Here is a 21,899-nt window from a genome sequence, read left to right on the forward strand (position 1 = left end):
ATTCTGACCCTGATTTTTGCCTTAAACAAAAATTCTGGCCGTATCTGGATTGAAACAATAATCTTGTCCACTTTTTTGCTATTAGAAACAAATATTTTCAACAAAATTATTTAGCATTTAATGAACATGATGAATAAAAAACGGGCGTAATTTTTTTTTTTTGGGGGGGGGGGGTTGCATGTGAATCCCATATCTGACCGGAATGTCTGTTTCGCCGAACTGATATACTGAATACTTTTTTCAAGGCCCGACTGCAACCTGCCTGCTGGGTGTGGCCTATATGTCTCCATGTGTCGACCGTCATTCACAACTTCATTGTCATTTCCAACTCATTCGTAGCCTTTGGTTGATTTGGAACCCCTCACTTCCCTTGTTGGTTTAAACATTTCAACAAAACATTTGGATAAAAATTGCTTGTTTGTCTTTCTTCGTGTCGGTCGTATATGAAATTTCATTGAATAGCCGTATATCTTGTTTACAACAAGAAATCTGTGAGGTTATGCTAACTAACCAAACAACAAACGAGAATTTTCCATGTCCATTTTTACTGACAAATCCCACATCAAATATATTAATTAGTACATAGCTTTGGATCCATCCAATCATTTTATAATAGACAATTGATGGAGAGAATACGGCACCAAAAATGTCCAACCCCTACACGTTAACTATAAAATGCATTTTACACTTATTTTATGGTTTTTTAGCCAAAAAAGGTCCAAAAAATTTAATGATACGCTCCCCCTTTCCAAAATCCTGGATCCGCCCCTGAATTTATTTACCACTTAATTATAATATATTTAAATACAATTTTTAAACGTATTCTCTTCAGACTTGTTTTAATTTGAGAATTTTTAGAGGGCTGTTCCTTTGTATGGAAATCTCAAATTATTAATTACTACAAGAGTGAACACACTGGAATATCACCTGTTTTAGTAAAAAATAAAAGGAGATGGAGTAAATGTACATGGGACAAAATAACACACAATACATAGAAAAATTAAAGAATCTTAGTGAGCACGCTCACATACCTCACGTCCCCACATTGTCATTGGAGAAATAAAATACGTGTAAGAAAAAAAAATTGTATCAGAAAAAAAAATTGAATCATAATTTTCTGTCAATATGCACATCTACATAGTATGTCCTTATTATCTACACAGTTTCATGAAATTCTGTTGTGTGGTTTGAGAGGAGTTGCGATGACAAAAGGTTGCAGTAGTATATTGGGCAAATAAGTTCAAAGGGGCGTAAATCCTGGAAAAAAATTGAATCGTAATTTCCTGTCGATATGCACATCTATGTAGTATGTCCTTATTATCTGAAAAGGTTTCATGAAATTCTGTTGTGTGGTTTAAGAGGAGTTGCGATGACAAACTGTTGCAGTAGTACATTAAAGTAAATAAGTTCAAAGGGGCGTAACTCCTAGAAAAAGAATTGAATCGTAATTTCCTGTCGATATGCACAACTACATAGTATGTCCTTATTATCTAAAAAGGTTTCTTGAAATTCTGTTGTGTGGTTTGAGAGGAGTTGCGATGACAAAAAACAGGACTGACGGACAGAAGGGTCAAAAACATTATACTCTCCGCAACTCGTTGCGTGGGGTATAAATACATGTCAAAACAATTTATAGCACTAACTTGCCAATATTTTAACCAGAAATGGGATGATCGGACAAAACTGACACACAGACTGAAAAACATATTGCCCCTCTACTATTGTAGGCAGGGCATAAACAAATATTTTTATCTGAACATGCATGGTTATAATGATGATTGTTTGCTGCATCATTTCCTTTCTTTAATCCTAGGTTACTTTAATATGAGATTTTGCTTTATAGTTTATTCATTGGAAGATTTTTACAAATTTTATTAATGGTAAAAATTTCTGCAAGCTTAAAAAATAAGAGTTGGTGCGGGGCCACTAGGCAATTTACCCACTTTGGCAACCAGCCACATAATTTATAAGCCTAGGCAGGGAATCGAACCCTGATACACCAACAACTTATTTATAGGCCGTAAAATTTTATATTGATTTGCTGAATCTAAACAATTTAATTTGATTTTATAATAAAGTTTGTGATCTTCCAAACACAAGCTATACTTTGAGTAGAAATTGTTTGAAAATGTACAAGCCAAAAGTTCTGCAAAAATGTCAAAAAGATAAGTTACAATAAATTCTATCACCTTCTTATGAACAAAAAAGCATTCTGAATATTAAACTCATCTGGAGAAAAATGTTTTTCTGTATTGATTTAGAGGAAATAATAATATTTTACATCAATTATTGTACGGGTGATTTTTTTTTGCTGCTTAAAATTTCAATCAATTTTAATACTTTAATCTAAAAAAATGCCCAAATTTGTGAGAGAAAAAAACATATAAAGGAAAATAAATTCTACAGTACAGGAGTAAAATGGATTCATGCACTTTCACATTTTTAGATCAAAGAAGTATAGTAAATGCATCATATTATTGGCTAGATGGTTTTAGTCTTTTACCTCTCCTTTACAGCAACTATTCTAAATTATCATTTAAAGGGCAACAACTCCTATAAAGGGTTTATTAGCATTTCAGTAAAACTTTTCTTGATGCTGTCACTAATATTTTTTATTAAAATTTCGAGTTATGTATTAAAATAAATGTTTCAAATGAATAGGCAAAACTATCTTAAGTTTAGCAAATTATAAAATAATGAGTTATATATTTTGAAATCCTAAAACTTATTTTTTTAAGATCTTATTTTGCTATTTTTTACCAGTATATGGATTATGTGGTTTATGAGTTAGAATAATAAAAAGCTGTTAAGATTTAAAATTGAATAACTTCTATAATTTTTAATGTGTCTGCCATAAACCTCTTTTGGGGATTTTAAATTAAACACGTCCACCGGTTTTATTGGTGAATTCACTGAACATTCATGTACAGCGCCCTCTAGCGACCCACCACGAGCATATAATTTAAATTTTCATGATCAAATATATTTAATTTATCAAAAGTTCTCTGTTGTCATGGTTGTAATTATTTAACATACTCGTAATGACTCTTGAGCAGAACTTGTGTTACCCAGTGTTAGCCCCTCCCTCCCCCCACCAATAAAAGAGGGAGAAAACCAGTTTCTTTTCACAAAGATGTTCTTTTAGAAATTTAGCTTGGATATTGGGATGTTTTTTTATTTATTGGTTCTTAAAATATTAAACCAGTACATTTAAATGTTTTGTTTTTACATAATATATAACTTAATAAATTAGAGTAAATCATGCAACAACCTTATGCAATATCCTGATTTGGCAAATATATGTTCCCTTTGAATTTTTTCATACAAGATCCAATTACCATGAAATGATTTTGATTTTTTTCCCTTTTAAATGAATTAAGGGGTAATTTAGCTATTTTAGTATTTGTTTGTACATGGAGATATACATACACTGTATAAGCATTTTAAAAGTGTGCACTGGACTTTCACAGAGTTTTGCCCCTGGCTTAAAAATAAAATTATAAACAAACTTCAAAAGTACAATCTACCCAAAAAGCCAGACTAGGAAGAGCACTTAAACTAGAGAAACAAAATCATGCACATAACCTATATAAAATTCTGTACTATTTAAACTTATATTTTCTTCAAATTTTCTTGATTTCACAGCAGAAAAGGGATTTACAACTGTACGCCAAGCCCGCCCCGGAAGAAAAGAACGCAATGTTCATGATATCTGTAGCATCATTTAAGCAACAGACAAGTACTTAATTATTTCACACACAAAAATTCAGGCATTTTAATAAGTCTGATCTCTGAATATCTGTCAATACAACTTTGCTGTTGAATGCATGTTTCAGTTGTCCATTTTCATATCTAAAAAATAATCCAGATTCAATGTTTTCTCTATATGATGTAATATTTTGTATTTCAAAAGATGGACGGTTTACAGAATTATTAAAATCTTTATGCTTACATTCTAATTGATCTTTTATGTTACCCAAAACTTTTGCTCGAAATGGAATGTAATGAACTAACTTTGTCAAAGCAGATAATGTGAAAAAATTAGACATTGCATTTTTAACTTCTCTGTTAATACAACTTTCATGGGCCTCATCTAAGCCCTGAGAATGCATGTTTCTTCCCAAAATATTAACAACCCATCCACCTTCCTCAAAATGTTCAATTGTTGATTTAGGAAAAGATTTTAAATCTGCAATATGAAATGGTAGAAGTCTTGAATAAAATTTACAATCTGTAATTTGAGCAGTTTTTGCAACATGTTTTAAACAGTAGTTCCTTAAATGCCAGTTACCACTTCTAATGGATAAGAAGTAAGAGAATATTAATATATGTCATTTTTGAAAGTAGCTATATGATCTTTCATGAAATTTTGAGTTTTTCCCTAAGTCAAGAATGCTTTCACCAACTTGCAAGAAAGTGTGGTGAATTGTTTATATCTATTGACATGAGCTCCCTTTCGATTTTTATAAATTTTAGATTTTACGTTTCCGAGTTACAGGGTTTTATTCATAAAAAAAGGGGGATTTTCTAGATTTCGGACAAAAACTCAAAAATGCTTTCAGCAATTCTTATGAAACTTTTGTGAATTGTTTGTATATATTGATGTAAGCTCCCTTTAGAATTTTATAAATTTTACATTTTACATTTCTGAGTTATGGGGTTTTATTCATTAAAAAAAGGGGTGATTTTCCAGTTTTCGGACAATAACTCAAAAAAACTGATTATCTTTGTAAATTAAGTTTTAAAATTATTAATCTTTCTCGAGACATCAAATATTGTAAAAAATAGCACTTTTTCTATTTTATTTTTATTGATCTTTCTAATTAACAATTGCCTGAATTTTTGTGTGTGAAATAATTAAGTACTTGTCTGTTGCTTAAATGATGCTACAGATATCATGAACAGTCAAATGTCCAACCCTTTAAATTTTATTTATTGTTTCAAGAATCAATTAACATAAAGGATACAATTACATTGAGATCTATTAATAATTTCAACCAAAAGCTTTCTAGCATTGTAGATATATACAGCTCATTAAACAGTGGTCAGACATCTGTAAGATACCGTAGAAGGACAACAAAATTGCCAAACTATGCTATACACAACAGTAAGATTTGTACAGATTTAGTTGATGACATGATAAAAGACAGCGCTGCATGTTTGTCAAAGAATGTTGAAAAGGTATCTTTTGATTTGATTAATTTTGAAAGCACAGTGTCAGAAAAAGGGGCTGCAGATTCTGTAAGTACAGTATTATTTGAATTCTGTTATAACAAATTACTCAGCTTGAATGGTTCAAACAATATAGGCAAGACCAATTTGCAAACATTTATAAGCGAGAAAAATAGTAACATACCAGTAGAAACAGCCAATGTGAAATATCACTCTTTACTTAATGAACAAGCTGACAGTAAAGAAACATTGAAAACTATTTTAGATAAACTACACCAGGACTTTAAAATTGGTAGAGAATTAAAGCATTTGGTGGTGGTGGGTGATGGAAAGACTTATGATCTTTTGGTTAAATTGAAGCTTGAGTTGAAGGATGATTTAAGATGGCTTTTACCTTTTCCCGGGGATTGGCATATCCTTAAAAATTATCAACGTATGATAATGAAATTATATTTAGATGCAGGACTAAAGGAACTTATTGAACTCTTTCATCATGGTGCAGTTGATGCTGCTGTGATGCAGGCAACAAACTTTGACAAAACTCATCACTTTTTGATGCAGGTGTGGGAAGCATTTTATTTACAACAAATTAGTGCTATTCTTAAATATGCAGAAGAAAATGACTTAAATGATCAATCAGAAGAAAATTACATAAAAAAGGTTTCTTTCATTTTACAAAATCAAGAACTAAGTCATGATGAGAAGATTCAGCAGCATCTTGATTTAATGTCACATTTTTCATTGCAGTTTAGAAATTTATGTTGCAGGTTGAGTGAACAGAATGAAAATATTTTCAAGATCATCATCGTCTACATTTTGCAACTCAAAGAAAACAGAACCATCCATTGTATCATCACCAAAATCACTTGCATCAGATTCTGAATTATAAAGCACTTGAGTAGAGGCAACAGTCTCAGCAGTATTTTCTTCTGTTTCCTCTGTATTACACACCTGTGAATTAACATTCTTATTTTTACAGGAACTACCACACTTACAACCAGGACCACATGCCATATTAATTTTCTTACAACCACATATTTTGCTATTACAGTCTGATTTTAAACAGTTGCAGCCTGCAGTCCAAAGCTTTATATTATTAATTACTTTTTGCAAATTGAAAATTGGAAATGTAGTTTGTTTTCAAATGCATCAGGGTAACGAGAATGGTATATGCCTAAAGTTTTTGATTTATCACCTTTATATTGTGTTCAAGTGTATGGATCTCTCTGAAATTGTACTTCAGGTACCATACCACAAAGGGAAGGCTGGGATTGAGTTTGGGGGTGATGAATCATAAGGGGGTTAAAAAAAAGGGGGGGGGGGTCTTTAAAATTTTCCATTTTAAATTGGTTATTTCTGATTTATATATAAAAGCAAATAATAGTGATATGGTTTGAATAGGTAAATTAAATTTTTTTAAGTTCTTAGACCACATTCATTCTGTGTCAGAAACCTGTGCTGTGTCAAATATTTAATCACAATCCAAATTCAGTGCTGTATCAAGCTTGAATGATGTGTCTATATTTGCCCCAACTGTTTAGGTCTCGACCTCTGCGGTCGTATCAAGCTGCGCCCAGCAAAGCATTTTATTATTATACATTGTGACATGGATGGAGAGTTTGTCTCATTCTCACTCAAACCACATCTTCTTATTTATATGTAGGTGAGTTTGGTTTTGTCAGGAACCCAACTCTTATATGTAAGAAGAATTAAGAAGAAGCATCGAAGAAGAGGTGGCATTTTCTAGAGATGTGACCATCATGTGTTCTACATGTTCTAAGTATTTTTGGTATCTTACTTACTCATGGGTCATAATTTATGATGACTTATAAATATCAGTTTATCTTGCAGCTCGTTTCATTTTGTATAATCTTTTTTGCATTGAAAATCATCAAAGTTTAGCTGTAACCATGCAGGGACCTTACACTAGGTCCCTGCTGTAACACAGTGACAGTGTGTGTTAAGCCAACAATCTGTCAAGTAAGTGCATGTATTTGTTTGACCACAGCCACAGGGCCTGTCAGTGTCAGGGTTTAAGCTTGTTATTGCTTGCCTTGAAGTTGTTTACCATCCATATGAAGCCCATAGTAGACTCTAGTTCTCTCTAATCGACTCTGTTCAGTATCACCGACACGTTCAACATTAATATTTCCTAGTTCTGACGAATTTAAGAGTTGAAACCACTTGGTGATACTATGTAAACTTGTCCGGTGAAAAAAACAAGGGACATAATAAAGGAAACGATAATGTGTAAGCAAGAAACGCTTTCGGGGCAAAAATCCGGGTTTCCGAGCAAAAGAACCCAATCTTCAAAATAGGTACAAAAAAATGTTCATTTACCGATTTTCACAAACGAGGGCACATTTTAAAGCGGAAACACTCAGTTTTTAGAATATAGCAATCTTAAGGTGTCTCTCGAAACTTTCTCGCTTCGATTTTTCACATAAAGGAAAAAATGACAATTTTTTAGCTTGAAAATTTACACTGAAAAACTTGATTATTGTCGTATTATGCAATCGATCCGCCCTTTTTGGTCAAATGAATTAAAGAACAGCAATAACTTTTTTTTATTACCATCTGGAAACTTCGATATTTTGAAAATTATCATTGAAATTTAATGAAAACGGTCTTTCAAAAATGACACCAAAATTGGCCGCCATTGCAACTTGTCTGACAGACACTTATGATTAGGATATTCCTACTCAGAGGCTTCCGGTTGTCCGACTGGTTGCAAAGGCTTTATCAAACCCATAATCTGTATGACGTCATGTCAAACCTATAATCTGTATGACGTCATTTCAAACCTCCTTACCTGTATGACGTCATGTCACATAAAAAAAACATCTACGTGAGGTATATGTATATAATAAAGTGTATATGATATGGCTTTTTCAATATCACACACCGTATCAACCCTCAACCAATATAATCCCTCGAACAGAGCTCTTGGGATTCTATTGGTGTCTCGGGTTGATACGGATGTGATATTGAAAAAGCCATATGATATCCTCTATATATTAACCGTATGCTGTTAATATAATTACTCAAGTAAAGCAAAATATCCTTTACTCAGAATTCATCATTTAGTTAGAATGGCATAGTTTAAAACAATTTTAATAGTAGCAAATGAAAAATATTGTAGCACATACCATGAGCTCTAACTGTGCTATAATCTTGATAATTCACAAATAAGACTGCCCAGTTCGTGTATATAAATGTGGTGTATAGAATATGGCAAAAGTCTCAAAAATTTACCCTCATCCGAGGACTCCCTGTTCAGAAATCTGGAAGACAAAATGTGATGATTGGGATAATGATACTTTTTTTGACAACCAAAATCAGAACACGCCGTGTTAACCTATACATTTATATCAAGACAAAATTAAAACATTTTGTGAATGAGTTCATCTTTTAGTTATTATGTTTTAATTTAAAGAATCTACAACTGATTGGTATCACTGGTTTACTATACCTCAGCACAATATTTTTGAAGCCATCTTTGACTGTAGAAAGAGTGATAGCAAGAAATTTAGAAGGATAATTAGTCGACAATATAGACTACCCCCGTCTTAATAAGTATTTTTTTAAACTTAAGGTATCCATTATATAGACACGAGATCTTTATCGTCCTTCTTTGTGAATACCAAAGGAGAGAAGGACACATTTGGGATTCTCTTAAATCTCATTTTTTGTGACTGACGTAATTAAGGGTTAGGCAAAAATAACAAGAAAATGGCTAGACACTTTTATAAAACTGTCTTGCAACAAACATTATATAATTACATGCATGAGCAGCACTTCGTTAAATGTTTGATGTGGTAAAGGAAGGCATTACTTAAGTAAATGTCACAAATAACTAGCAGATTTTTTTTTTAGTAAACATACACCGAAAGATTTATGCTTCTTTCTTTTATTGTTTTTTTAAACCGACTAGTGTATCATTCTTTGTATAGAGGTGGTACGTCGGAGATGGAGGCCAGTAATGATACGAGCAGCTTCTGTGTGCATTCTTTTCAATACATTTCTTTCCTGTAAAGTAAAACTATCCTATATTATTAAATGATATGAGCAAATCAGCCCTTATACAAATTAATCACCATGTGCATTATTGATGACTTCGCCATGGCCTGTTGATATAAACCAGGAGTTAATATTGCGTTGAGGGACCGGTTCAAAACGGGAAATAAGCCGTACTGGTCCGGGCCGAAAACCAATACAGTATGTTCACTTCTGGTTGCAAAATGTTTACGCGTCACCAAATTATGGACGAATTAAGAAATTTTCAATTTTACATGACAAAAAAAATTTAATTATGATGCGTTTTTTGCTACGATTTAAAGCGGTCAAATTCCACACCCTTTCCGACTAGAACTTTCAATTTTTCATCATTGTTTCATTTCAGTCGACAAAAACACAAGAACGCAGCGTTACGAAAAAGAATGGTCTGGTATAACGTCTGATTTATTATTTCCAGGTACCTTATGTTTGCTAAATAAAATGAATTGCATTAGAATATATTGAGTACCTGGACAGGAAATCAGAAATCTCATCAATACTAGTATTGATAAAACAATCTGTCTCGACTGAGAAAAGGCAAGTTCAAATGCAATTCCCTGTACCTATAATGTATTTAACGGTACGTTTCTTAGGAATATCAGAATCATTTAATAAAAGTGTTTTGAACTGGCTGTTCCTGTATATGCCTTGTTCGAGATTACATGTATTGGACCCGAGAATCGAAGAGTCGAGGGCCAATACAGCTGATCGAAAATCTATAACAGGGCCAATACAGAAACAGCCAGTTAATAACACTATAATATAATGATTTCAAATGCTAATATAGGGCGAATCAAGTCAGAAAATTAAATGGATTCATATCTTAACTATTTTAACTTGTCTTATAAATGTTATCTACAGAAAGCATTTTTTGTTTATAAAATATAATAACATGTAATTTACAAGTTATCTTACTTCCAAGTTTAAACCGGTGTGAAATTTTCATTTTACCAATTTAAATCAATTGACATTTATTACCAAAATACATCTAGTCCAAATGACTTGGATTTAAGCAATTATAGATCACTGAGCAAAACCATTCCGTATCTAGCCAGATACAAAAAGACCCAACATGACAAAATGTGAAACAATTCAAACGATAAAACAAACGGCCAGAAGATTTATTTACAAAATAATCGAATAAAAACAAAAATAAAAGACGACAACTAACGACAACCACTGCATTACAGGTTCTGAATTTTGGATAGACACATATAGCGGAAAGTGGCGAGGTTTAACCGCCACATACTCTGTGCTACACATTCTATATGTTATACTTTCAAAAAGGGTGTCCAGCTATAGATCTATAAAACACACCAGGTATCCCGATCCGAAATCCGCGTTTAAATAACGGTATAATTAATAGATAACAAAAAAATTCAATACAAAATTAAAAAAACAAATGATGCCGTATAAAAAAATCCTCTCAGTAACTGAAAACAAGCTCAAAGTACTTAAAATGAAGAGTTCTTTTTATCCGATTAGAGTTAACAGAAGATAACCATATGTTCCGGATAGACTGTTGAACAGAGTAGGTTCCAAAATTTGACTTTTTTTATAGAAGAAAATTAAAAGTTATACGAAACGAAGTAAAAATTAGTGTAAGAAATCATCCACCAAAAGAATATTTAGCCCCTTCCCCCTATTGCGATTTTCATGGGCATAACTCTGACATACAAAAATACGATACCAGTAATAAATTGAAGTTAACGACCTTCATTCGCAGCAGATATTAATTCTTTCAAAAAAAATATGTCACTATGAAGTCATAAATGTCGAAATTGACGTGTTTAACCTTAAAATGCCATATTCCACGTATTTTCAGTTAAAATTTGATATGAGCCGCATCCTTACCCAAAATGATATTATACTTTTCAGCTTCAATAGCAGCTTTGTATTATTCTATAAACGTCTTGTAACAACATATCTTTTTATATAAGGCTTTAGATAGTTTTTTAATAATAATTACAAAATCTCGAATTCAAAGGGCTAAACAGATACCTTACCATACCTTCTACTTATCTGCTCTTACAATGGAAGGCTTTATTATATAAAAATCAGGCACTTTCAGACCAAAAATTGAAAACGACAAAGATGTATCAATACACGTTGTAGTGTGACTCTAATGTCAGTTTTGAGAGGGAGAACTAGAATTAGAGAGTCCAAATCTGAACTAACTTTATTAAAAAGGACTCAAATCAAAACATAGGAGTAAAATTGAATAAAATGCCCGCACAAAAGGTTCTAAAATATCAAATACAACATGTTTTGTAATCGAGAAGGTCAACAATAATTGATTTTTACACTAGCTTTCTCTCTTGATAAACAAGAAAACAATTTCACAAAACGCAACATAGAAAACTAAAGACTGAGCAACACGAACACCACCAAAATTTAGGGGTGATCTCAGATGCTCCGGGAGGATAATCAGATCCTGCTCCGCTAGTTTTATATAGTATATCAAATGCATTAAAGAGTACAATTCAATATACTTCTAAAAATAAGCATACACATTTATAGCTTTAAACACCCTTTCTGTTTTTAATTGCTGAAAGTCTGTGACTTTTCAAAGGGCATACCTTGACACAAAGCTGCTTATTAAGCTGCGTGTTTATTTTATATCTGGCTGACATTTTACAGTTAAGAAACAATTGCGAAGAAGTGCTCATAATAACACAATTGAATGTCACGTTTGATTTCAAAAGGTCATATTTTGTAAGACCCCAAGGTTGCATAATTATTTTACACTTTCTTTGTGATGAAAGGAGGGGAAAATACGGAGACAACAATCGAAAACATGTATGCGAAACAATTTTGTGGCATAATAGAAAAACGATAATAAAAGACAAACGAAAGTGCACAAACGCTGCATAAAATGGAACAAGGATCAACATGAATCGACCAAAACATGGGTGAACTCAAGTTGTCCGGAAGGCCAACCAGTTCCTGCTCTACTATTGGCGCCCGTCGTGTTTCTCCTGGGAAGTAAAACTCGGTCATAAACTGCTTTCTGTTATGTAATAATCGAATTCGAAGAAATAGAGAACCCTTTGTTGTTGCTACACAGAAATAGAAAATTCCCAATTAGAAAATTGAAATCATCTCTTATTTTTTATCGCAAATTTTAAATGTAGGTAGAAAATATTTTGCTTCGACATTTTATTTTCTGAATTGCAAGACCTCATTTCAGCACAAGCTTTGAAAGTAATCAAAATAAAGAAAACCGTTAAAAGGCGTGAAGAAAAATAGTTATTGCAAACTATCTGATAGCTGTCGAGGCTGTACAAAAATACAAGTAGATTATTTTTTGAAACGCAAGTGACTATTATGACACTTTTAATATTGTATTTCATATTGTTCGGGCTTATTTGTTTATCTAAACAGGACATATATTTTGACAAATAGTCAATTTTTAACAAAGGAGGTTGAAAAGTTATCAGTCTTAATCTGTTTTTATTTTATACTTTAAACATTGAATTTACTGAAACAATTACATAACTGACGGACGAGTTGATATCCTTGACATGCGCATTGATTGATATTCATTTAAAGGGGTGTAACATTTAATCATTATCATCTACATCAGCTGTTTCTATTATCTGATTTATTCTTTTCAATATTTAGAGTACAATTAGTGTATTAAAAATCTTATTAAGGCTTTATTTTATTATGATGAATTAAATACGTTAAATATAGCCATTGTGTTTTGATATAAATACAAACCGCAGCCATGAAAAAATATTAGCAAACATTCTATCGGAAATGTGATTCATTGGAAAATACAACAATGCATTGTTATGGACATTTAGTAGTGCCAAAATGTTGAAAAATAAATGTCAATTTATTGAAATATGACTTTTGTAAAATTTGTGACTTGGTGATAGAAGGGAAATTATCAATAGTCATGCTGTACGTAGAAATTGGTCTACCACACACAGAATTTATTCCAAAGAAAAAAATTGTCGTACCGCCAAGGCTTTTACCGAATGTTTCAAAAATGAGTGCTAGGTATGCCCGATTTGAAGCAGAGTCCAAGTGGGAAATAAATGAATTGTGTGAAAGACTTTCTTAGCCTAAAAGAACAAATGTTAGAAGTCAACGTCAGATAACATGCCACAGCGCTCACGAAGATGTCAATCAAACACTCGCCAACGACTCGTTTCACAGGGAAGAAGAAAATGTCATCTAAAGATATCCAATCTCTTGTAGATCGACTATCCAATACAAAATCAGCACGTGTTCCAGATCCACCAATAGAAGGCCTCGGAATGACAAATGTAAAACAATTCAAGCGAGGAAACTAATAATCTGATTTATGTACGCACAAAAAAAGAAAAACAAATAGGATATACAGCAACGAACGACAATAGATGGATTAAATTTGCACAATACGGATGGCAAGTAATTTAAATATTATATTATGTATTAGGCTCCTATTTGAGAGTATACAAAAAAGCAAAGAGAATTACAATTTAAGATATAAAAAAACACTGAGTTATAATTTACGAGCAATAAGAACATCTCGTACATCAGCTGTATAGTGACTTGATAGCAATGGAACTACAGTACCGTAAATCCTACTTGACCCTTGTTCACTTGGACGTTACGAAATGGGTTTGCCGGCGAATCAATGGGTGAAGTAGTGCTACTTTACACGCTGCATGCGGTACCGAGTGAATGTCTTTAAAAACTTGGACGTTACGAAATGGGTTTGCTGGCGAATCAGTCGTCGGAGTAGTGCTACTTTACACGCTGCATGCGGTACCGAGTGAATGTCTTTAAAAACTACAAAATCGGGATCCAATGCCATACATTGACTCAACCCTCTACTACTTCAACCTGATAGATAGACGACTTGACGATCGACTTCCATGTTGCAGTACATGTTATCAATTGAACCTTTTCATCATGATTCCTTTGAAAATATCATTGTCTTTAGTAACTTACTGTGCGTAAATTATAACTCAGTGTTTTTTTATATCTTAAATTGTAATTTTCTTTGCTTTTTTGTATACTCTCTAATAGGAGCTTATACATAATATAATATTTATATTACTTGCCATCCGTATTGTGCAAATTTAATTCAGCTATTGTCGTTCGTTGCTGTATATCCTATTTGTTTTTCTTTTTTTGTGCGTACATAAATCAGGTTGTTAGTTTTCTCGCTTGAATTGTTTTACATTTGTCATTCCGAGGCCTTTTATTGCTTGTTATATGCGGTATGCATTTTTCTCATTGTTGAAGGCCGAACGGTGACCTATAGTTGCCTACTTCTACGTCATTTAGTTTCTGGTGGAGAGATGTCTCATTGTCAATCATACCACATTTTTTAATATTTTTTTTATATTGTATGGTTTTTTTCTGCACATTAGGATGCCGACTCATTAGAAGAACCCTTGGGATTTTCCATTGCTGTTCTAAGTTTTGTATTTTGTACAGGTTGTTAATCCACCATATCTTATTCAATAGGGGTAGCGGAAACTGATATTTCTGTTCTTATATTTAGATAAAGTACACGTCAAAGACAGAATTGTTGATTGCATTTGGTCCACAACGAACACAAAACGCTTTCCTGAAGTATTTCATTTGTTTTCAGTATGACTATCGTTTGAGTAGAACAATTGTATGTGTGTAGTTAATTTCAAATATTTAATAAGATATTATTATAGTACATATCTATAAGAATCAACCAAAAACACACAAGTGCTAAACCGACTTTGTTTTTCGTTTGCTGCTTTTAGCATAAATCAGGTAGTTGGTTTCTCTTTTAAATTGTTTTATATTGTGTCATGCCACAACTTTCAAGCAAGGACCGAAGCTCATAAACTCGGCAATCAAACGCATGACTTCGGGAAAGTACGATGAGCCGACAACCTTGCCTCTGAAATTGCTCATGCCAGTGTCTATAATAGCTTACTTATACGGTATGGGTTTTTGTGCATTATTGAAGGCCATATAGTGTCCTATAACTTTTTTTATCTTCGTCCATTTGTCTCTGATGGATAGATGTCTAATCTCCTTATTTCTGTCTATATAGCTTTATATAGTACATGCAGTAATTTCAGATGAGCGGAGAAATGTGTGTACCTATTTTATGTTACCAATTACAAATTTTTTGGGGATTTTATTTTTAGGACATTTTCCCTATTTTTCCAGGATTGGGAACTTGGTAATTTTTTCAGAGAAAAATACACATGGCAGTGTCTATTTTGTGTAATCAACTCTTTCAACAGTTTTAAACCCATATCATTAAAACTTCACATTAAGACTGCACACATAATGACATTGTGCACCTGCTATTACGGAAATCTAAGAGGATATTTTTTCTCTCTTTTCTGCACTAAAATTTGCAGTTTGCAGAAAATTTAGGTTGATCTAAGAAGATGTACGACATGCCATTCCTTAGTGTATATAGACAATGTGTAGAGTCCCTGTAACATAACCACATATGTCGTAAACTAATCTACAATTCGACCTTCAACATCATTAAATCTGCAAATCAAAGCTACATTCTTTATACAATCAACCCGCTGGTGAAATATGGGAACCGAACAGAAGAAAATGGCGTTACATCATCATTAACCCCAGGGGGTTGTTCCGGGGGTTATAACCCCCTTTTTCAATATTTGTTTTTTTTTTTTTTTTTTTTTTAATTATGTGAACATTTCAGTCATGGTGTTCCAGGGGTTAGACCCCCCTTTTCAAAATGGTTGGATCCGCGCCTGGTATATGTAAATAAATGATGATAGTTTAAACATTTGAAAATGACCTTTGTGATAGTTATCACCATGTCTTAATTTGGGGATTTTTTTTTGTTTTTGTATTCTTGATATTTTCTTCATCGTATCATTGATCAACTTTGCTCATAACAGCAAAACAACGTCTGTCACTCAATTAGCAGTAGGTATATTTAATATAAAAATCAAAGTACTGAAGTACTGAACATCGGATGACCGCAAGTTCTTGTGGATGGTCACAAGAACTTGTCTCAGAAAAAAAAAATCACATCTCTATACCTGAAAGTGAGGTTAATGTACAGATATATTTTTTTTTCTTAGACAAGTTCGTGCGTGGATGATAAATAAATGACAGGAAATTCAACCTCACCGTAATAAATATGATATTGAAGTGATACAAATCAGTATACTCTCAGACTGGTTTGTTGTTATATATCAATATTTGTATATTACAGTTACATGTATATATAATTTTCATCCATTTGTATATCATTCTATTCTACTATATTAATAATAGTGCAGTGCAAGTGCATGGTGGACACTCTTCTGTAATAATTCGATTTTTCTAATAGATTGGATTTGAGAAGGCATTCATATTTTCCCGCCAAACTTTCAATCTCCCATGCAGAGTTATCGGTCCTTGAGAGAGAGCGAGGACCGATAACTCTGCATGGGAGATTGCAAACGTTCTTGAGATGGTGGACCTTATATCCTATGGAGGCTTCTCAGATTCCGGAATAAAATCCGTTATGTATTTTATATTTAATTTTCTCGTATGAACTCTTCTGTAAAGAAGATAATGTTGTTCTTACTTCCGATTATGAACTTCTGTAGATACGTGGATTATAAATAAACGACTAACTGTAACAATTAAGCACAGACTTGCTATAAGGGGTGGTAGGAATAGTGGGAACATGGGAATCTATCTACATCTATACTATTGATCTGTCACGGAATAGAAGTTCCTTCATAATATAAGTTCCAAATCAAATGGAAACAATATTCTGGAATATTATTTCCACTGGAATAAATATTACAGTAAATGTTCCCAACGGAATAAATGGTATAGAATATTTGTTCCAACAGGAACAGATATTATGACATTGTTTATAACAAAGTTTCCAGTAGAACTTCTATTAGGCGGAACAAATATACGTTGACAGATCTGCAATGGAAATCCATAACGCAGATACTGCTGTGCTGGGAATAAGAGTGTGAGAAGCGGGAGGTAGGGGAGTCCTGGTATTTTTTTGTGCTCTTTTATAATTATAATAATGTAATTTTATGCACTTTCTCTAAACTTCATATTCTGGCTGACCTCCCTAGTGGAGGGAAGTGGAAATTAAAGACCCCCCATTCCTATACCACCAATGCCGCGGCAATGGCACCATGTGTTATGCTTGAAATAGTGTAATTGCATACTTAAAAAAAAAGACGGAACCATGTGAAGTAAAGGTTCAATTATCAATATTTTTAATGAGGGTGGCGAGAGGGGTACATATGTATGCTGTAATTTTTTTCTATTCACTATAAAATAAGCATTTCAATATCCTTTGTTTCTGTTATCATGGTTGTCAGTACTATGTCTCGACCTTATACTAATTTTTTTTTTACAGTTATCTTGTATTCTGTTAAGGATGTTTGCTTCTCTGTTTTAAAATAATAAGCTTTTTAAAAGAATGTTATAAATTGATAGTAGATAAAGAAAGAAACTAGAAAAACAGAAAAAAATATCAAATTATTGAAAAGAAAAGTAGGGGTTAGTGGGCAAAATTTTTAAATAGTACTGCATGGATAAAACCAGAGGATTCCGAATATCTGGCAAAACTCAAAAACAAGAGGAACGAACATCCTTAAACCTATTAACACCCTTGTAATGAATGATAATATACAGGGCGGATCCAGGGTATCAGATCATTACGGCCCCAAACTGATCCGGCCCAAGTCGATCGAGTTCATATAATTATATCTTTATTCCTTATGAAATTTTTTTTTAGGGGGCCGGGTTGACTTCAAATATGGGGCCGGATTGAAGTAAAAGCGGATCCAGCCATATTTAAAAGGGGGTTCCAGCACAGGATAAAAAGGGGGCTCCAACCATAAGTCACCATACAATAGCATTAGTCTTCGAAAAAGAAAACCCCAGACCCCCTCTTTTTTTGATCTGCCACAGATATACAACATACCAGAGAATATTTTAAAGAAATTTAGTACTGATTAGGTTTTAATACAGTACAATATCATGACATGTAAATGTAACAATATGAAAGAAACAATAGAAAATTCCATATATGATCATCATCATGATCATGCTCATTAATCCTTCAACAGAAAAAAATCCATACCTTCGGCTGAATTTAACAATACCGGATTGTTACTTTTTCTTGATATTCTTGAGAGTACACAATCCTTTATACTTTGTTTGATTTAATTCCATTTGTGTTTTACAACCAAATTAATAGCACATACGTGTACATGCAGATACATGTACTGACACACATAAAGAAAGGGACAAATATATGTAGATTTAGGAAAACGGTATATGTACTAAACATTTAATTTTTAACTATACCTCCACTATCATGACAGAAGAAAGGTGGGTTACTATTTCACCTGTGTATATCAGTCCCCCACATTTTTTTATAACAAAATTTACATGTTTTTAACAAGCTTCAACCAGGTTGGTTCTGTGTGAAAAATGTAAAAACAAAGACAAAAGACACAATTTTTATATTTACTTTATTTAAAAAAAAGACAAAATCCCTGAGACCTTCCTGATGACAGTAATTTCGATCTGACCTATGGATTTAAATTTAAAAGAATAGACAAGACAAAATTGTTGTGCTGATATTTAGAGTAGTTATATATGTATATATATATCTAATAAAAACTGTAAATACGATCTTCTCATAGAATCAATATAAACAATACAGCACAAAACGTTATCCCGTACCAGGGGTGCTGTTAGTTGCTTACGTGTATTTCTCTATATTCAATCAGAAAGAGACACGATTAAAGTGGAAATAAAGAAGAAATAACATACTCATTTTTCATGTTCATATTAATTTAAAAACTATAGAATCATTTCATACAGCAACTACACACTTAACAATTATTCACAACTACAAAACAGGCATCTATCTGCATAATGTACAAATTTTACATTATCTATTAATATATATTGTTCTACTGTACTTCCACTTGCCATCATGGGCAACATGATCAAACATAGAATCAATATAAACAATAAAGCACAAAACGTTATCGCGTACCAGGGGTGCTGTTAGTTGCTTACGTGTATTTCTCTATATTCAATCAGAAAGAGACACGATTAAAGTGGAAATAAAGAAGAAATAACATACTCATTTTTCATGTTCATATTAATTTAAAAACTATACAATCATTTCATACAGCAACTACACACTTAACAATTATTCACAACTACAAAACAGGCATCTATCTGCATAATGTACAAATTTTACATTATCTATTAATATATATTGTTCTAGCTACTGTACTTCCACTTGCCATCATGGGCAACATGATCAAACATAGAATCAATATAAACAATACAGCACAAAACGTTATCCCGTACTAGGGGTGCTGTTAGTTGCTTACGTGTATTTCTCTATATTCAATCAGAAAGAGACATGATTAAAGTGGAAATAAAGAAGAAATAACATACTCATTTTTCATGTTTACTGGAATACAGACATTAATTTAAAAACTATATATATACAATCATTTCATACAACAACTACACACTTGACAATTATTCACAACACATCAGGCATATATCTGCATAATGTACAAATTTTACATTATCTATTAATATATATTGTTCTACTGTACTTCCACTTGCCATCATGGGCAACATGATCAAACATAGAATCAATATAAACAATACAGCACAAAACGTTATCCCGTACCAGGGGTGCTGTTAGTTGCTTACGTGTATTTCTCTATATTCAATCAGAAAGAGACACGATTAAAGTGGAAATAAAGAAGAAATAACATACTCATTTTTCATGTTCATATTAATTTAAAAACTATACAATCATTTCATACAGCAACTACACACTTAACAATTATTCACAACTACAAAACAGGCATCTATCTGCATAATGTACAAATTTTACATTATCTATTAATATATATTGTTCTAGCTACTGTACTTCCACTTGCCATCATGGGCAACATGATCAAACATAGAATCAATATAAACAATACAGCACAAAACGTTATCCCGTACTAGGGGTGCTGTTAGTTGCTTACGTGTATTTCTCTATATTCAATCAGAAAGAGACATGATTAAAGTGGAAATAAAGAAGAAATAACATACTCATTTTTCATGTTTACTGGAATACAGACATTAATTTAAAAACTATATATATACAATCATTTCATACAACAACTACACACTTGACAATTATTCACAACACATCAGGCATATATCTGCATAATGTACAAATTTTACATTATCTATTAATATATATTGTTCTACTGTACTTCCACTTGCCATCATGGGCAACATGATCAAACATAGAATCGATATAAACAATACAGCACAAAACGTTATCACGTACCAGGGGTGCTGTTAGTTGCTTACATGTATTTCTCTATATTCAATCAGAAAGAGACATGATTAAAGTGGAAATAAAGAAGAAATAACATACTCATTTTTCATGTTTACTGGAATACAGACATTAATTTAAAAACTATATATATACAATCATTTCATACAACAACTACACACTTGACAATTATTCACAACAACACATCAGGCATATATCTGCATAATGTACAAATTTTACATTATCTATTAATATATATTGTTCTACTGTACTTCCACTTGCCATCATGGGCAACATGATCAAACATAGAATCGATATAAACAATACAGCACAAAACGTTATCCCATACCAGGGGTGCTGTTAGTTGCTTACATGTATTTCTCTATATTCAATCAGAAAGAGACATGATTAAAGTGGAAATAAAGAAGAAATAACATACTCATTTTCCATGTTTACTGGAATACAGACAAATTAATTTAAAAACTACACAATCATTTCATACAACTACACACTTAACAATTATTCACAACTACAAAACAGGCATCTATCTGCATAATGTACAAATTTTACATTATCTATTAATATATATTGTTCTACTGTACTTCCACTTGCCATCATGGGCAACATGATCAAACATAGAATCAATATAAACAATACAGCACAAAACGTTATCCCGTACCAGGGGTGCTGTTAGTTGCTTACGTGTATTTCTCTATATTCAATCAGAAAGAGACACGATTAAAGTGGAAATAAAGAAGAAATAACATACTCATTTTTCATGTTCATATTAATTTAAAAACTATACAATCATTTCATACAGCAACTACACACTTAACAATTATTCACAACTACAAAACAGGCATCTATCTGCATAATGTACAAATTTTACATTATCTATTAATATATATTGTTCTAGCTACTGTACTTCCACTTGCCATCATGGGCAACATGATCAAACATAGAATCAATATAAACAATACAGCACAAAACGTTATCCCGTACTAGGGGTGCTGTTAGTTGCTTACGTGTATTTCTCTATATTCAATCAGAAAGAGACATGATTAAAGTGGAAATAAAGAAGAAATAACATACTCATTTTTCATGTTTACTGGAATACAGACATTAATTTAAAAACTATATATATACAATCATTTCATACAACAACTACACACTTGACAATTATTCACAACACATCAGGCATATATCTGCATAATGTACAAATTTTACATTATCTATTAATATATATTGTTCTACTGTACTTCCACTTGCCATCATGGGCAACATGATCAAACATAGAATCGATATAAACAATACAGCACAAAACGTTATCCCGTACCAGGGGTGCTGTTAGTTGCTTACA

Source organism: Mytilus californianus, unplaced genomic scaffold (genome assembly GCF_021869535.1).
Source record: "Mytilus californianus isolate M0D057914Y unplaced genomic scaffold, xbMytCali1.0.p SCAF_11, whole genome shotgun sequence".
Taxonomy (NCBI): Eukaryota; Metazoa; Mollusca; class Bivalvia; order Mytilida; family Mytilidae; genus Mytilus; species Mytilus californianus.